Source organism: Anolis sagrei, chromosome Y (genome assembly GCF_037176765.1).
Source record: "Anolis sagrei isolate rAnoSag1 chromosome Y, rAnoSag1.mat, whole genome shotgun sequence".
Classification (NCBI taxonomy): Eukaryota; Metazoa; Chordata; class Lepidosauria; order Squamata; family Dactyloidae; genus Anolis; species Anolis sagrei.
In genome coordinates, this window is record NC_090035.1 from 21,122,542 (window position 1) to 21,139,118 (window position 16,577).

A 16,577-nucleotide genomic window follows, 5' to 3' on the forward strand; every position below is an offset into this window, starting at 1 on the left:
AAAGAACACTGGATTTACCTAAAGGGCTGGACCAAAATGGGCCACAGAGGCCACAGTAACTGGTTGTAACTTCTTTGAGTTAACAGAAAAGCAAAGAACACTGGATTTTCAAAAAATGCTGGACCAAAATGGGCCTCAGAGGCCACAGTAAGTGGTTGTAACAACTTTGAGTTAACAGAAAAGCAAAGAACACTTGATTTTCCAAAAGGGCTGGACCAAAATGGGCCACGGAGGCTGCAGTCTCTGGTTGTAACTACTTTGAGTTAACAGAAAAGCAAAGAACACCGGATTTTCAAAAAATGATGGACCAAAATGGGCCACAGAGGCCGCAGTAACTGGTTGTAACTACTTTGAGTTCACAGAAAAACAAAGAGCACTTGATTTTTCAAAAGTGCTGGACCAAAATGGGCCACAGGAGCCGCAGTAACTTGTAACTACTTTGAGTTAACAGAAAAGCAAAGAACACTGGATTTTCAAAAAATGCTGGACCAAAATGGGCCACAGAGGCCACAGTATCTGGTTGTAACGTCTTTGAGTTGACAGAAAAGCAAAGAACACCGGATTTTCAAAAAATGATGGACCAAAATGGGCCACAGAGGCCGCAGTAACTGGTTGTAACTACTTTGAGTTCACAGAAAAACAAAGAGCACTGGATTTTCCAAAAGGGATGGACCAAAATCAGCTACAGAGGCCGCAGTAAATGGTTGCAACTACTTTGACTTAACAGAAAAGCAAAGAACACTGGATTTTCAAAAAATGCTGGACCAAAATGGGCCACAGAGGCCACAGTATCTGGTTGTCACTTACTTGAGTTGACAGAAAAGCAAAGAACACTGGAAGTTCCAATAGGGCTGGACCAAAATCGGCCACGGAGGCCGCAGTAACTTGTTGTAACTATTTTGAGTGAACAGAAAAGCAAAGAACACTGGATTTTCCAAAAGGGCTGGACCAAAATGGGCCGGTGGCCGCAGTAACTGGTTGTATCTTCTTTGAGTTGACAGAAAAGCAAAGAACACTGGAAGTTCCAAAAGGGCTGGACCAAAATCGGCCACAGAGGCCGCAGTAACTTGTTGTAACTACTTTGAGTTAACAGAAAAGCAAAGAACACTGGATTTTCCAAAAGGGCTGGACCAAAATGGGCCACAGAGGCCACAGTAACTGGTTGTAACTACTTTGAGTTAACAGAAAAGCAAAAAACTCTGGATTTTCAAAAAATGCTGGACCAAAATGGGCCACAGATGCCACAGTAATTGGTTGTAACTACTTTGAGTTCACAGAAATGCAAAGAGCACGGGATTTTCCAAAAGGGCTGGACCAAAACGGGCCACAGAGGCCGCAGTAAGTGCTTGTAACTACTTTGAGTTCACAGAAAAGCAAAGAACACTGGATTTTCAAAAAATGCTGGACCAAAATGGGCCATGGAGTTCGGAGTAACTGGTTGTAACTACTTTGAGTTTAGAGAAAAACAAAGAACACTGGATTTTCAAAAAATGCTGGACCAAAATGGGTCACGGAGGCCGCAGTCACTGGTTGTAACTACTTTGAGTTCACAGGAAAGCAAAGATCACTGGATATTTCAAAAGGGCTGGACCAAAATGGGCTACAGAGGCTGCAGTAACCGGTTGTAACTACTTTGAGTTAATAGAAAAGCAAAGAACACTGGATTTTCCTAAAGGGCTGGAATAAAATGGGCCACAGAGGCCACAGTAACTGGTTGTAACTTCTTTGAGTTAACAGAAAAGCAAAGAGCACTGGATTTTCAAAAAATGCTGGACCAAAATGGGCCTCAGAGGCCACAGTAAGTGGTTGTAACAACTTTGAGTTAACAGAAAAGCAAAGAACACTTGATTTTCCAAAAGGGCTGGACCAAAATGGGCCACGGAGGCTGCAGTCTCTGGTTGTAACTACTTTGAGTTAACAGAAAAGCAAAGAACACCGGATTTTCAAAAAATGATGGACCAAAATGGGCCACAGAGGCCGCAGTAACTGGTTGTAACTACTTTGAGTTCACAGAAAAACAAAGAGCACTTGATTTTTCAAAAGTGCTGGACCAAAATGGGCCACAGGAGCCGCAGTAACTTGTTGTAACTACTTTGAGTTAACAGAAAAGCAAAGAACACTGGATTTTCAAAAAATGCTGGACCAAAATGGGCCACAGAGGCCACAGTATCTGGTTGTAACTTCTTTGAGTTGACAGAAAAGCAAAGAACACTGGAAGTTCCAAAAGGGCTGGACCAAAATCGGCCACAGAGGCCGCAGTAACTTGTTGTAACTACTTTGAGTTAACAGAAAAGCAAAGAACACTGGATTTTCCAAAATGGATGGACCAAAATGGGCCACAGAGGCCGCAGTAACTGGTTGTAACTACTTTGAGTTCACAGAAAAGCAAAGAACACTGGAAGTTCCAAAAGGGCTGGACCAAAATCAGCCACAGAGGCCGCAGTAACTGCTTGTAACTACTTTGAGTTAACAGAAAAGCAAAGAACAGTATCACTAATGAAATAATTTTTTAATTATTAATAATAAATATTAAAAATATTTTTAAAAAAGAATTTCAAAAGCTCCCCCTCCCAAAAAACAGCCAGGCAGGCACAAACCCCAGCCCCAGCCAGGGACTGGGAGGCAGACAGACAGCTTCAAGCTCCCTCTCTCCAGCCCAAAGCCAAAGCCTGCAAAGACTCTAACAGGCAGCCGCCCTCAGCAAGCCAGGAGAATGCGCTCCGTCCACCCTCGCTTCCCTAGCACAATGCGGCCACGTGAAGCGTGCAGTCGCTTTTAAAGGGCAATGGCTGCCTTTACTGACCCGTGGCGACTCCTGATTGGCTCGCTGCGCTCCCAGCATCCAACTATCAATGACGTAACTTCTGAAACTGGCGGAAGTCGTTTCAAAGATGGCGGATGCTGCTTCGATAATAAAGTACACTTCCGGGTTTGAAAAAAAAATTAATATTGCTCCGTTATCAAAAAAACCCGAAAAAATAACGAATAACGAAAATAACGAACGAAACCGCCCAGCCCTAATATATATATATTAGTAATAAACAAAAAATAACAATTGAAACATAATAAAGTAGCAAGACTAGAATAGAACACGTTACAGATTAAAATATATCCAACACTTAAGGTTTATTTGAAACTAAATAAAACCATTCCTTCCTTGAGTGGCAAGTGGAGTGCTTATGTGTGTGTTTTCAAAGGGGGCGGGGCCGCTTGGAAGCCGCGGAGGCAAAAGTGACCAGTAGGAAGCAGCGGAGGTGGGGCTTACAGTGCTCAGGGCTCGATCCTAGTTGGTGAAGGTCTTCAAATAGGCAGGGCTTGGGGCCTCTGCTTACAATCTCATTGGCTGATTGGATATGTGTCTTTTCCTCGTAGCGGTAGAGATGAGTCGAGAGGAGCTACATAGGGTTTTTCAAAAGGGCTGGACCAAAATGGGCCACAGAGGCCGAAGTACCTGGTTTCAACTACTTTGATTTCACAGGAAAGCAAAGAGCATTGGATTTTCAATAAATGTTGGACCAAAATGGGCCACAGAGGCCGCAGTAACTGGTTGTAACTACTTTGAGTTAACAGAAAAGCAAAGAACACTGGATTTTCAAAAAATGCTGGACCAAAATGGGCCACGGAGGCTGCAGTAACTGGTTGCAACTACTTTGAGTTAACAGAAAAGCAAAGAACACTGGATTTTCAAGAAATGCTGGACCAAAATGGGCCTCAGAGGCCGCAGTAAGTGGTTGTAACTACTTTGAGTTCACAGAAAAGCAAAGAGCACTGGATTTTCAAAAAGGGCTGGACCAAAATGGGCCACGGAGGCCGCAGTCCCTGGTTGTAACTACTTTGAGTTAACAGAAAAGCAAAGAACACTGGATTTTCAAAAAATGATGGACCAAAATGGGCCAAGGAAGCTGCAGTCACTGGTTGTAACTATTTTGAATTAAAAGAAAAGCAAAGAACACTGGATTTTCAAAAAAGTGCTGGACCAAAATGGGTCACAGAGGCTGCAGTCACTTGTTGTAACTACTTTGAGTTAACAGAAAAGCAAAGAGCACTGGATTTTCCAAAAGGGCTGGACCAAATTGGGCCACAGAGGCCCAGTAAATGGTTGCAACTACTTTGAGTTAACAGAAAAGCAAAGTGCACTGGATTTTTCAAAAGGCTGGACCAAAATGGGCCACAGAGGCCGCAGTAACTGGTTGCAACTACTTTGAGTTAACAGAAAAGCAAAGAATACTGGATTTTCCAAAAGGGCTGGATCAAAATCGTCCACAGAGGCCACAGTAACTGGTTGTAACTACTTTGAGTTAACAGAAAAGCAAAGGACACTGGATTTTCAAAAAATGTTGGACCAAAATGGGCCATAGAGGCTGCAGTAACTGGTTGCAACTACTTTGAGTTAACAGAAAAGCAAAGAACACTGGATTTTCCAAAAGGGCTGGACCAAAATGGGCTACAGAGGCCGCAGTCACTGGTTGTAACTACTTTGAGTTAACAGAAAATCAAAGAACACTGGATTTTCAAAAAGTGCTGGACCAATATGGGCCACAGAGGCTGCAGTCACTGGTTGAACTTGCAACTACTTTGAGTTAACAGAAAAGCAAAGAGCACTGGATTTTCCGAAAGGGCTGGACCAAAATGGGCCACAGAAGCCCAGTAAATGTTTGCAACTACTTTGAGTTAACAGAAAAGCAAAGAACACTGGATTTTCAAAAAATGATGGACCAAAATGGGCCAAGGAAGCTGCAGTAACTGGTTGTAACTACTTTGAATTAAAAGAAAAGCAAAGAACACTGGATTTTCAAAAAAGTGCTGGACCAAAATGGGTCACAGAGGCTGCAGTCACTTGTTGTAACTACTTTGAGTTAACAGAAAAGCAAAGAGCACTGGATTTTCCAAAAGGGCTGGACCAAATTGGGCCACAGAGGCCCAGTAAATGGTTGCAACTACTTTGAGTTAACAGAAAAGCAAAGTGCACTGGATTTTTCAAAAGGCTGGACCAAAATGGGCCACAGAGGCCGCAGTAACTGGTTGCAACTACTTTGAGTTAACAGAAAAGCAAAGAATACTGGATTTTCCAAAAGGGCTGGATCAAAATCGTCCACAGAGGCCACAGTAACTGGTTGTAACTACTTTGAGTTAACAGAAAAGCAAAGGACACTGGATTTTCAAAAAATGTTGGACCAAAATGGGCCATAGAGGCTGCAGTAACTGGTTGCAACTACTTTGAGTTAACAGAAAAGCAAAGAACACTGGATTTTCCAAAAGGGCTGGACCAAAATGGGCTACAGAGGCCGCAGTCACTGGTTGTAACTACTTTGAGTTAACAGAAAATCAAAGAACACTGGATTTTCAAAAAGTGCTGGACCAAGATGGGCCACAGAGGCTGCAGTCACTGGTTGAACTTGCAACTACTTTGAGTTAACAGAAAAGCAAAGAGCACTGGATTTTCCGAAAGGGCTGGACCAAAATGGGCCACAGAAGCCCAGTAAATGTTTGCAACTACTTTGAGTTAACAGAAAAGCAAAGAACACTGGATTTTCAAAAAATGATGGACCAAAATGGGCCACAGAGGCCGCAGTAACTGGTTGTAACTACTTTGAGTTCACAGAAAAGCAAAGAGCACTGGATTTTTCAAAAGGGCTGGACCAAAATGAGCCACAGAGGCCGCAGTAACTGGTTGCAACTACTTTGAGTTAACAGAAAAGCAAAGAACACTGGATTTTCCAAAAGGGCTGGATCAAAATGGGCCACAGAGGCCACAGTAACTGGTTGTAACTACTTTGAGTTAACAGAAAAGCAAAGGACACTGGATTTTCAAAAAATGCTGGACCAAAATGGGCCACGGAGGCTGCAGTAACTGGTTGCAACTACTTTGAGTTAACAGAAAAGCAAAAAACACTGGATTTTCAAAAAATGATGGACCAAAATGGGCCAAGGAGGCCGCAGTCACTGGTTGTAACTATTTTGAGTTAACAGAAAAGCAAAGAGCACTGGATTTTCCAAAAGGACTGGACCAAAATGGGCCACAGAGGCCCAGTAAATGGTTGCAACTACTTTGAGTTAACAGAAAAGCAAAGAGCACTGGATTTTTCAAAAGGGCTGGACCAAAATGGGCCACATAAGCCGCAGTAACTGGTTGCAACTACTTTGAGTTAACAGAAAAGCAAAGAACACTGGATTTTCCAAAAGGGCTGGATCAAAATCGTCCACAGAGGCCACAGTAACTGGTTGTAACTACTTTGAGTTAACAGAAAAGAAAAGGACACTGGATTTTCAAAAAATGCTGGACCAAAATGGGTCATAGAGGCTGCAGTAACTGGTTGCAACTACTTTGAGTTAACAGAAAAGCAAAGAGCACTGGATTTTCCAAAAGGGCTGGACCAAAATGGGCCACGGAGGCCGCAGTCACTGGTTGTAACTACTTTGAGTTAACAGAAAAGCAAAGAACACTGGATTTTCAAAAAGTGCTGGACCAAGATGGGCCACAGAGGCTGCAGTCACTGGTTGAACTTGCAACTACTTTGAGTTAACAGAAAAGCAAAGAACAGTATCACTAATGAAATAATTTTTTAATTATTAATAATAAATATAAAAAATATTTTTAAAAAAGAATTTCAAAACCTCCCCCTCCCAAAAAACAGCCAGGCAGGCACAAACCCCAGCCCCAGCCAGGGACTGGGAGGCAGACAGACAGCTTCAAGCTCCCTGTCCCCAGCCCAAAGCCAAAGCCAAAGCCTGCAAAGACTCTAACAGGCAGCCGCCCTCAGCAAGCCAGGAGAATGCGCTCCGTCCACCCTTGGTTCCCTAGCACAATGCGGCCACGTGGAGCGTGCAGTCGCTTTTAAAGGGTAATGGCCGCCTTTACTGACCCGTGGCGACTCCTGATTGGCTCGCTGCGCTCCCAGCATCCAACTATCAATGACGTAACTTCCGAAACTGGCGGAAGTCGTTTCAAAGATGGCGGATGCTGCTTCGATATTAAAAATACACTTCCGGGTTTGAAAAAAAATTAATATCGCTCCGTTATCAAAAAAACCCGAAAAAATAACGAATAACGAAAATAACGAACGAAACCGCACAGCTCTAATATATATATATTAGTAATAAACAAAAAATAACAATTGAAACATAATAAAGTAGCAAGACTAGAATAGAACACGTTACAGATTAAAATATATCCAACACTTAAGGTTTATTTGAAACTAAATAAAACCATTCCCTCCTTGAGTGGCAAGTGGAGTGCTTATGTGTGTGTTTTCAAAGAGGGCGGGGCCGCTTGGAAGCCGCGGAGGCAAAAGTGACCAGTAGGAAGCAGCGGAGGTGGGGCTTACAGTGCTCAGGGCTCAATCCTAGTTGGTGAAGGTCTTCAAATAGGCAGGGCTTGGGGCCTCTGCTTACAATCTCATTGGCTGATTGGATATGTGTCTTTTCCTCGTAGCGGTAGAGATGAGTCGAGAGAAGCTACATAGGGTTTTTCAAAAGGGCTGGACCAAAATGGGCCACAGAGGCCGAAGTAACTGGTTTCAACTACTTTGATTTCACAGGAAAGCAAAGAGCACTGGATTTTCAAAAAATGCTGGACCAAAATGGGCCACAGAGGCTGCAGTAACTGGTTGTAACTACTTTGAGTTAACAGAAAAGCAAAGAACACTGGATTTTCAAAAAATGCTGGACCAAAATGGGCCACGGAGGCTGCAGTAACTGGTTGCAACTACTTTGAGTTAACAGAAAAGCAAAGAACACTGGATTTTCAAGAAATGCTGGACCAAAATGGGCCTCAGAGGCCGCAGTAAGTGGTTGTAACTACTTTGAGTTCACAGAAAAGCAAAGAGCACTGGATTTTCAAAAAGGGCTGGACCAAAATGGGCCACGGAGGCCGCAGTCCCTGGTTGTAACTACTTTGAGTTAACAGAAAAGCAAAGAACACTGGATTTTCAAAAAATGATGGACCAAAATGGGCCAAGGAAGCTGCAGTCACTGGTTGTAACTATTTTGAATTAACAGGAAAGCAAAAAACACTGGATTTTCAAAAAGTGCTGGACCAAAATGGGTCACAGAGGCTGCAGTCACTTGTTGTAACTACTTTGAGTTAACAGAAAAGCAAAGAGCATTGGATTTTCCAAAAGGGCTGGACCAAAATGGGCCACAGAGGCCCAGTAAATGGTTGCAACTACTTTGAGTTAACAGAAAAGCAAAGAACACTGGATTTTCCAAAAATGCTGGACCAAAATGGGCCACAGAGGCCGCAGTAACTGGTTGTAACTAATTTGAGTTCACAGAAAACCAAAGAGCACTGGATTTTTCTTAAGGGCTGGACCAAAATGGGCCACAGAGGCCACAGTAACTGGTTGCAACTACTTTGAGTTAACAGAAAAGCAAAGAACACTGGATTTTCCAAAAGGGCTGGATCAAAATCGTCCACAGAGGCCACAGTAACTGGTTGTAACTACTTTGAGTTAACAGAAAAGGAAAGGACACTGGATTTTCAAAAAATGCTGGACCAAAATGGGCCATAGAGGCTGCAGTAACTGGTTGCAACTACTTTGAGTTAACAGAAAAGCAAAGAGCACTGGATTTTCCAAAAGGGCTGGACCAAAATGGGCCACAGAGGCCCAGTAAATGGTTGCAACTACTTTGAGTTAACAGAAAAGCAAAGAACATCTTTTGATGCTAAGGTTCATATTGTATTGTTTTGTTATCCAAAATAAAGAAAAACTGAAAGAAAGAAAAAACAGAAAAGCAAAGAGCACTGGATTTTTCAAAAGGGCTGGACCAAAATGGGCCACAGAGGCCGCAGTCACTGGTTGTAACTACTTTGAGTTAACAAAAAAGCAAAGAACACTGGATTTTCAAAAAGTGCTGGACCAAGATGGGCCACAGAGGCTGCAGTCACTGGTTGAACTTGCAACTACTTTGAGTTAACAGAAAAGCAAAGAACAGTAACACTAATGAAATAATTTTTAATTATTAATAATAAATATTAAAAATATTTTTTTAAAGAATTTCAAAAGCTTCCCCTCCCAAAAAACAGCCAGGCAGGCACAAACCCCAGCCCCAGCCAGGGACTGGGAGGCAGACAGACACGTGGAGCGTGCAGTCGCTTTTAAAGGGCAATGGCCGCCTTTACTGACCCGTGGCGACTCCTGATTGGCTCGCTGCGCTCCCAGCATCCAACTATCAATGACGTAACTTCCGAAACTGGCGGAAGTCGTTTCAAAGATGGCGGATGCTGCTTCGATATTAAAAATACACTTCCGGGTTTCAACATTTTTTTAATATCGCTCCGTTATAAAAAGAAACCCGAAAAAATAACGAATAACGAAAATAACGAACGAAACCCCCCAGCCCTAATATATATATATATATTAGTATTAAACAAAAAATAACAATTGAAACATAATAAAGTAGCAAGACTATAATAGAACACGTTACAGATTAAAATATATCCAACACTTAAGGTTTATTTGAAACTAAATAAAACCATTCCTTCCTTGAGTGGCAAGTGGAGTGCTTATGTGTGTGTTTTCAAAGAGGGCGGGGCCGCTTGGAAGCCGCGGAGGCAAAAGTGACCAGTAGGAAGCAGCGGAGGTGGGGCTTACAGTGCTCAGGGCTCGATCCTAGTTGGTGAAGGTCTTCAAATAGGCAGGGCTTGGGGCCTCTGCTTACAATCTCATTGGCTGATTGGATGTGTGTCTTTTCCTCGTAGCGGTAGAGATGAGTCGAGAGAAGCTACATAGGGTTGGTTTGAGAACGGGTTAGCCGTTCGGGAATTTCCGTCAAAGTGTTCGGGAAACATCGTGCATTTCCGACTGTGGCTTCGGCTATTTCCGCTCCGGGGAAGCGCTTGCCGTCGCCAACGGTAACGTTCGGCGTCTTCTTCGCATCGAGGAGCGCGCTTTCTTTCCTCTCAGGCAAGCAGGCGAGGGACGGAGAGGCCTCGTTGGCTCTCGTTTTCCTCCAGGCCTAGGGACCGGGGCCTCGAGTGAGAGGCAGGCCGGAGACGTGAGGGATTGCTGGGCTGCGAGGGTTTCTCCTTTCCCCAGGACGAGAGACTCCAGTACTTCTTATTCACCTTCAAGGAAACTCTTGTTTATGGTTGACAGGGCCGAAGATGGACAGAACCTATCCTTTCCTTCTCCAAACTGAATGGGGCTTCGGACAGGACTTTCTCAAACAGGACCATTTACAAGCTTCAGGTAAAATGAAAGGTGTCCAAAAAAATGTACACACCCTTCAAAGTTTAAAAGCTGATACCTCAGGCCTAGGCCACTTGAACCCTCTCTCCTGGTGTTTTGGACTTCAAGGCCCACAATTCCTAACAGCTGGTTGTTGTTGTTCATTTGTTCAGTCATCTCTGACTCTTCGTGACCTCATGGACCAGCCCACGCCAGAGCTCCCTGTCGGCCATCACCACCCCCAGCTCCTTCAAGGTCAGTCCAGTCACTTCAAGGATGCTATCCATCCATCTTGCCCTTGGTTGGCCCCTCTTCCTTTTACCTTCCACCTTCCCCAGCATAATTGTCTTCTCCAGGCTTTGCTATCTCCTCATGATGTGGCCAAAGTACTTCAACTTTGTCTCTGGTATCCTTCCCTCCAGTGAGCAGTCGGGCTTTATTTCCTGGAGGATGGACTGGTTGGATCTTCTCGCAGTCCAAGGCACTCTCAGAACTTTCCTCCAGCACCACAGCTCAAAAGTATCTACCTTCGCTCAGCCTTCCCTAAGGTCCAGCTCTCACATCCGTAGGTTACTACAGGGAATACCATGGCTTTGACTAGGCGGATCTTTGTTACCAGTGTGATGTCTCTACTCTTTACTATTTTATCGAGACTGGACATTGCTCTCCTCCCAAGAAGTAAGCGTCTTCTGATTTCCTGGCCACAGTCTGCATCTGCAGTAATCTTTGCACCTAGAAATACAAAGTCTGTCATGGCCTCCACATTTTCTCCCTCTATTTCCCAGTTGTCAATCATTATTGTTGCCATAATCTTGGGTTTTTTTTTACTTTTAGCTGCAACCCAGCTTTTGAGCTTTCTTCTTTCACCTTGATTAGAAGGCTCCTCAACTCCTCCTCGCTTTCGGCCATCAGAGTGGTGTCATCTGCATATCTGAGGTTGTTAATGTTTCTTCCAGCAATTTTCACCCCAGCTTTGCATTCATCAAGCCCCGCACATTGCATGATGTGTTCTGCATACAAGTTAAAAAGAATGGGTGAGAGTATGCAGCCTTGCCGTATGCCTTTCCCAATCTTGAGCCAGTCTGTTGTTCCATAGTCAGTTCTTACTGTTGCTACTTGGTCCTTGTACAGATTCCTCAGGAGAGAGACAAGGTGACTTGGGATGCCCATCCCACCAAGAACTTGCCACAATTTATTATGATCCACACAGTCAAAGGTTTTAGAATAGTCAATGAAGCAGAAGTAGATGTTTTTCTGAAACTCCCTGCCTTTCTCCATTATCCAGCGGATATTGGCAATTTGTTCTCTTGTTCCTCTGCCTTTTCTAAACCCAGCTTGAACGTCTGGCAACTCTCTCTCCATGTATTGCTGGAGTCTTCCTTGCAGGATCTTGAGCATTACCTTACTGGCATGAGATATAAGGGCCACTGTATGGAAGTTTGAGCAGTCTTTCACATTTCCCTTTTTTGGTATGGGGATATAAGTTGATTTTTTCCAGTCTGATGGCCATGCTTGTGTTTTCCACATCATCTTTTAAGATTTTAAACAGTTCAGCTGGGATCCCGTCGTCTCCTGCTGCCTTGTTGTTAGCAATGCTTCTTAAGGCCCATTCATCCTCACTCCTCAGGATGTCTGGTTCTAATTCATTCACCACACCGTCAAAACTATCCTCGATATTAATATCCTTCCTATACAGATCTTCTGTATAGTCTCGCCACCTTCTCTTGATCTCTTAAGCTTCTGTTAGGTCCCTGCCATCTTTGTTTCTTATCATACCAATTTTTGCCTGAAATTTACCTCCAATGTTTCTAATTTTCTGGAAGAGGTCTCTTGTCCTTCCTATTCTGTTGTCTTCTTCCACTTCCATGCATTGCTTATTTAAAAATAGTTCCTTATCTCTTCTGGCTAACCTCTGGAATTGCGCATTTAACTGGGTATATCTCCCCTTGTCACTGTTTCCTTTTGCTTTCCTCTTTTCTTGGGCTACTTCCAGTGTCTCAGAAGACAACCATTTTGTCTTCTTGGTTTTCTTTTTCTTTGGGACATACTTTGTTGCCGCCTCCTGAACAATGTCGCGGACTTCTGTCCATAGTTCTTCTGGGACTCTGTTTACTAAGTCTAGTCCTTCAAAGCTGTTCTTCACTTCCACTGTATATTCGCTAGGAATGTTAGTGAGATCATATCTAACTGGTCTGTGTATTTTCCCTGATCTCTTTAGTTTTATTCTAAACTGAGCAATAAGAAGATCGTGATCTGAGCTACAGTCAGCCCCAGGTCTTGTTTTCACCGACTGGATGGATGTCCGCCACCTTTGACTGCAAAGGATGTACTCAATCTGATTTCGGTGATGACCATCTGGTGAGGTCCATGTATAAAGCCGTCTTTTAGGTTGTTGAAAGAGAGTATTCATTATACACAGCGAGTTTTCCTGGCAAAATTCTATGAGCCTGCGTCCCGCTTCATTTTGTTCTCCCAGACCATGCTTGCCTGTGATCCCAGTTGTCATTTGACTTCCCACCTTGGCATTCCAGTCTCCTGTAATGAAAATAATGTCTCTTTTTGGTGTGTTATCCAGTAGGTCCTGCAGATCCTCATAGAACTGATCTACTTCTGCTTCTTCAGCAGCTGTGGTTGGGGCGTATATTTGGATCACTGTAATGTTGTAAGGCTTTCCTTGCACTCGAATTGAGATCATTCTGTCATTTTTTGGGTTGTATCCAAGCACTGCTTTAGCGAATTTCTTATTAATTATGAAGGCTACTCCATTTCTTCGATGTTCCTCTTGTCCACAGTAGTAGAAATGGTGGTCATCTGATGTGAAGTGGCCCATTCCAGTCCATTTCAGTTCGCTGACCCCCAGAATGTCTATCTTTAGTCTTGACATCTCACCAATAACAACATTCAATTTGCCCTGGCTCATAGATCTTACATTCCAGGTTCCTATGGTGTGTTGATCTTTAGAGCATCGGATTCGTCATTCACCTCCAGTACTGTCGGCCGCTAGCCTTCCTTTAGGCTTTGAGCTAGCTGCGTCATCACATCTGGGGCTAGTTGAACTTATCCTCTGCTCCTCCCCAGTAGCATTTTGGCCATCTTCCGACCTGGGAGTCCCATCTTCCAATGGCATACCGACATATCTCTGGTTGTACTGGTCCATTTAGTTTTCTTGGCAAGGATACTGGGGTGGTTTGCCATTGCCTTCCCCAGGGATCACGCTTGGTCTGACCTCTCTGCCACTACCGTCCCGTCTTGGGTGGCCCTTCACGGTTTCGCTCATGACATCATTGAGGTGCTCAAGCTCCAGCACCACGACACGGCGGTGATCCTTTGCTGGAGGAATGGTAGGAATGTTATATTAATTCCTACAGCTGGTAGGAATGTTATATTAATTTTTTGTATCACCAAGAAACAAAATGTTTTTATTTCATTTCCTGACAAAACTTACTTAGTGAGGGAGAGTTATTGACCCCCCTACAATGCATATTTTAATGTGTGGTCAACTTTCCCGTTTCCTCTGATGCTTGGAGTCTTAATCGTTAGAACTTCTTGATTGCTAAATGCTTTTTTTGTATTCTAGATGTGTAGCGTTTGCCTTTCGAAATGGCTGTGTACGTTAATCATCAAATAGAAGCTCTTGAGTCCCATGGACCGCAATTCCATATTGCGTGGCACCACATTCATCCGTTTTTGGCCATTGTGTCTGTTAATTCAAATTCTGGGGGCAGTGTGGGTATTTTTCTAGAACAGATAAGCATTTGAAATGTTTATTTATTTTGTGCCAAAAGCATTGTATAAATAAATATAAAACTGATAATGTTAGAGACTGGGAATTATGGTGACAATCCCAGAAGGCAAGGGAGGAAATGAGATTCCGATGAGGTTTTCCAACAAGGCTTTATTTCAAGTTGATCAACATGAGATGAATAGCCTTTGACCACCCTGGTCAAAGAACAAACGACTATTCACCCCTTGTGTCGCACTTAACAATGGTTTTATATCAAACTTGTAAAAACAACACGTAAGCAACTTCTGATTGGTTGTTCTGTTTCTACCATTACAGCATATTCATGTTTTTGTTGAATGTTTGACCCTGAGCTGTAATTTTACCTATCTGTAAGCTTGCTTATCCAAGGCAGAAAGAATTTCGTGGGAGTAGATCTGCTTGTGTCTGAGCACAGGCAATTATTTTTTCCTATCAGCAGCAGCCCTTGGCAAGCAAAAGCTCTCTCAATAGACAGGGATTCTGGGTCCTGTAATAATTAGAAATTTATTTATCTTAATCATGTTCCTATATTCCCTCCTCTTCTTGTTGCTAAGCGGAGCCTTTGAAGCGAGCATTGCAATCAGTAGTATAAACAATATCATTGTCCTTTGTCATAGCTATCTCTGACACTGTCTCTATCTTTGTTTTATTTTTTCATGTGAGCCTGGCAGTGTCGACATTCGCATGTATAGGGTTCTATGCAGGGATATCATATTTTTAGCAGTTATTGAATCTATAAGGCTTTGAGTTATCAAGCCTTTTCCCATCAAAGTAAAACAGCACAAGAATATCAATAGCATTATGACAATTATAATTTGAGACATGACCAAGCCTTTAACCATTGTAAGTCTGGAAGCCATGATGTGTATATCTTGGAAACATCTTTTCATTTTGCAACAAAATGCATAGACCTCCTTCTCTGTTTAGGTGGTCTATTGTCAATCTGTGTTGCATCTGGGTGTCTTTTATCATATAGTTTGTCAATTTCTCTAGTTGTGCTGAAATGTGCCAGTTAGTGTTATTTTAATATATGGGAACAAAATTGCACCAATTCTTTGTGATCCAGTGAAGTATGCATTGTCAGTGTCATATTGTTATGTGTCACTGTGTGCCCCTTGAACTCTGGCCTATCCGAACTGTTTTGTTCTATGTCTCAAGTGGCTGTTGTATCAAAGACTCTCAATCTGGAAGAAATCAGGGATTAAGTTGTACATGTGCCATTTCAGACTGGGGCAGTATCTTTCCTTCTTGCCCAACTTCTGTAAATCCAGTAGAATCCTGGCCCAATCTTGCCAGTGTCTTTATATGTATGTTGCAATGCAATGCGGAATCATCTGCACATGTCAAATTCTGTTCAGTTGTATAGGTCTGTGTCCTGTATATCTGACAGGAGTATAGTGATGTCACATCTATGGTGTTGTCCCAATTGGACATGGGGCACGGTCATAGTGAGATGTCTTTTCTGTCAGTGAGGTTTGGGCTGAGCTAAGTGGTGCACAAGGGCGTACAAAGGTGTAAGGGGGTGAAGACCTCCCCTTTTAAATTGCATTAACTGGGATCATCTGTCTGATCAGTTGTCCGTTGTATGGTTATGGTGTTTAGAAGTGAGCTGTTTGTTCGTATCATACCCAACAGACCTGCACATGCAATCCTTTTGCAATGCAATTTACCAATTGGTGGAGGGTATCCTTCTCCCATTCTGTTGTAATGGGGTGTGGCATCAGGCTGTGAATGACATCACCTCTGTTTCTTTCTAAAACACAGTTGTAAACACTTGACTGAAACAGTATAAACAAATGAAAGCTTATCAAGCTAGCAATCAGAACTAAATGGTAACAATAACCACTTTAACGATTTAGCAATAGAAATCATTCAACTTGAGAAAGGATATCAAGTCCAGGTCTTGCTGTCTGGCCCAAATGTGGCCATGCACATATGTAAAATCCAGTTTTCATTATCAGGACCAAACGTGGCCACACTCATGTGTATCCAACCTATATGTCTTTTTAGTCTCTTGCATAAAGGCAATCTGAGTCAAACTGGGGATGTGTTCCCCTTCTTGATTGAAGAAATTAGTCTATTAAATTCCAGGTAAAATGAAGAAAGTCTCTATGTCCAACAAGTCTCTACATCCAGCAGTCTCTAGTCTCTAAAGTCAGTCTCTGTGTAAAGAAAGTCTGTAAAATAAAGTCACCATATCTCACGTCTTTAGCTTGTCCTATCCAGCAGGTAGTGCTTTGGATAGGCTCCTGTATTTTTGACTCCCATTAGGCTTCCCAGCTGGCTATGATGCCTTTTGGATATCCAATTTAGGATCCGGGTCTCATACCAGGAGATCAAGAGCTGAAAAAGATAAATAGAAAGATAGTGAGAGAAAAGGGGGAGGGGGATACTGATTACCCATCTGTTGGTTTCCGTCGATAGCTTTCACTCCATTCATTGGCGGGCCTCCACAATCTCTCACTTCGAAGTCCTCTCGGCCATTCTCCATCCTTTTAAACAATTCTTCACGGTTTTCTTCCCATGATTTATCTCACATTCCTTTCCATGATTTATCTCACGTTTCTCTGTCCATCTACTGCAAGCAATCCTTTATACTGGTAGCTCATTTCATCTTCGACTTGCTTTTCCAACTTCAACCTGCT

At 43.0% G+C, this 16,577-nt stretch overlaps 1 pseudogene; it reads left to right on the plus strand.

Moving 5' to 3' along the window:
* The first annotated feature begins 13,750 nt into the window (after positions 1-13,750).
* The window catches only part of LOC137095301 (intraflagellar transport protein 140 homolog), a 56,937-nt pseudogene continuing 54,110 nt past the window's right edge, over positions 13,751-16,577 (plus strand).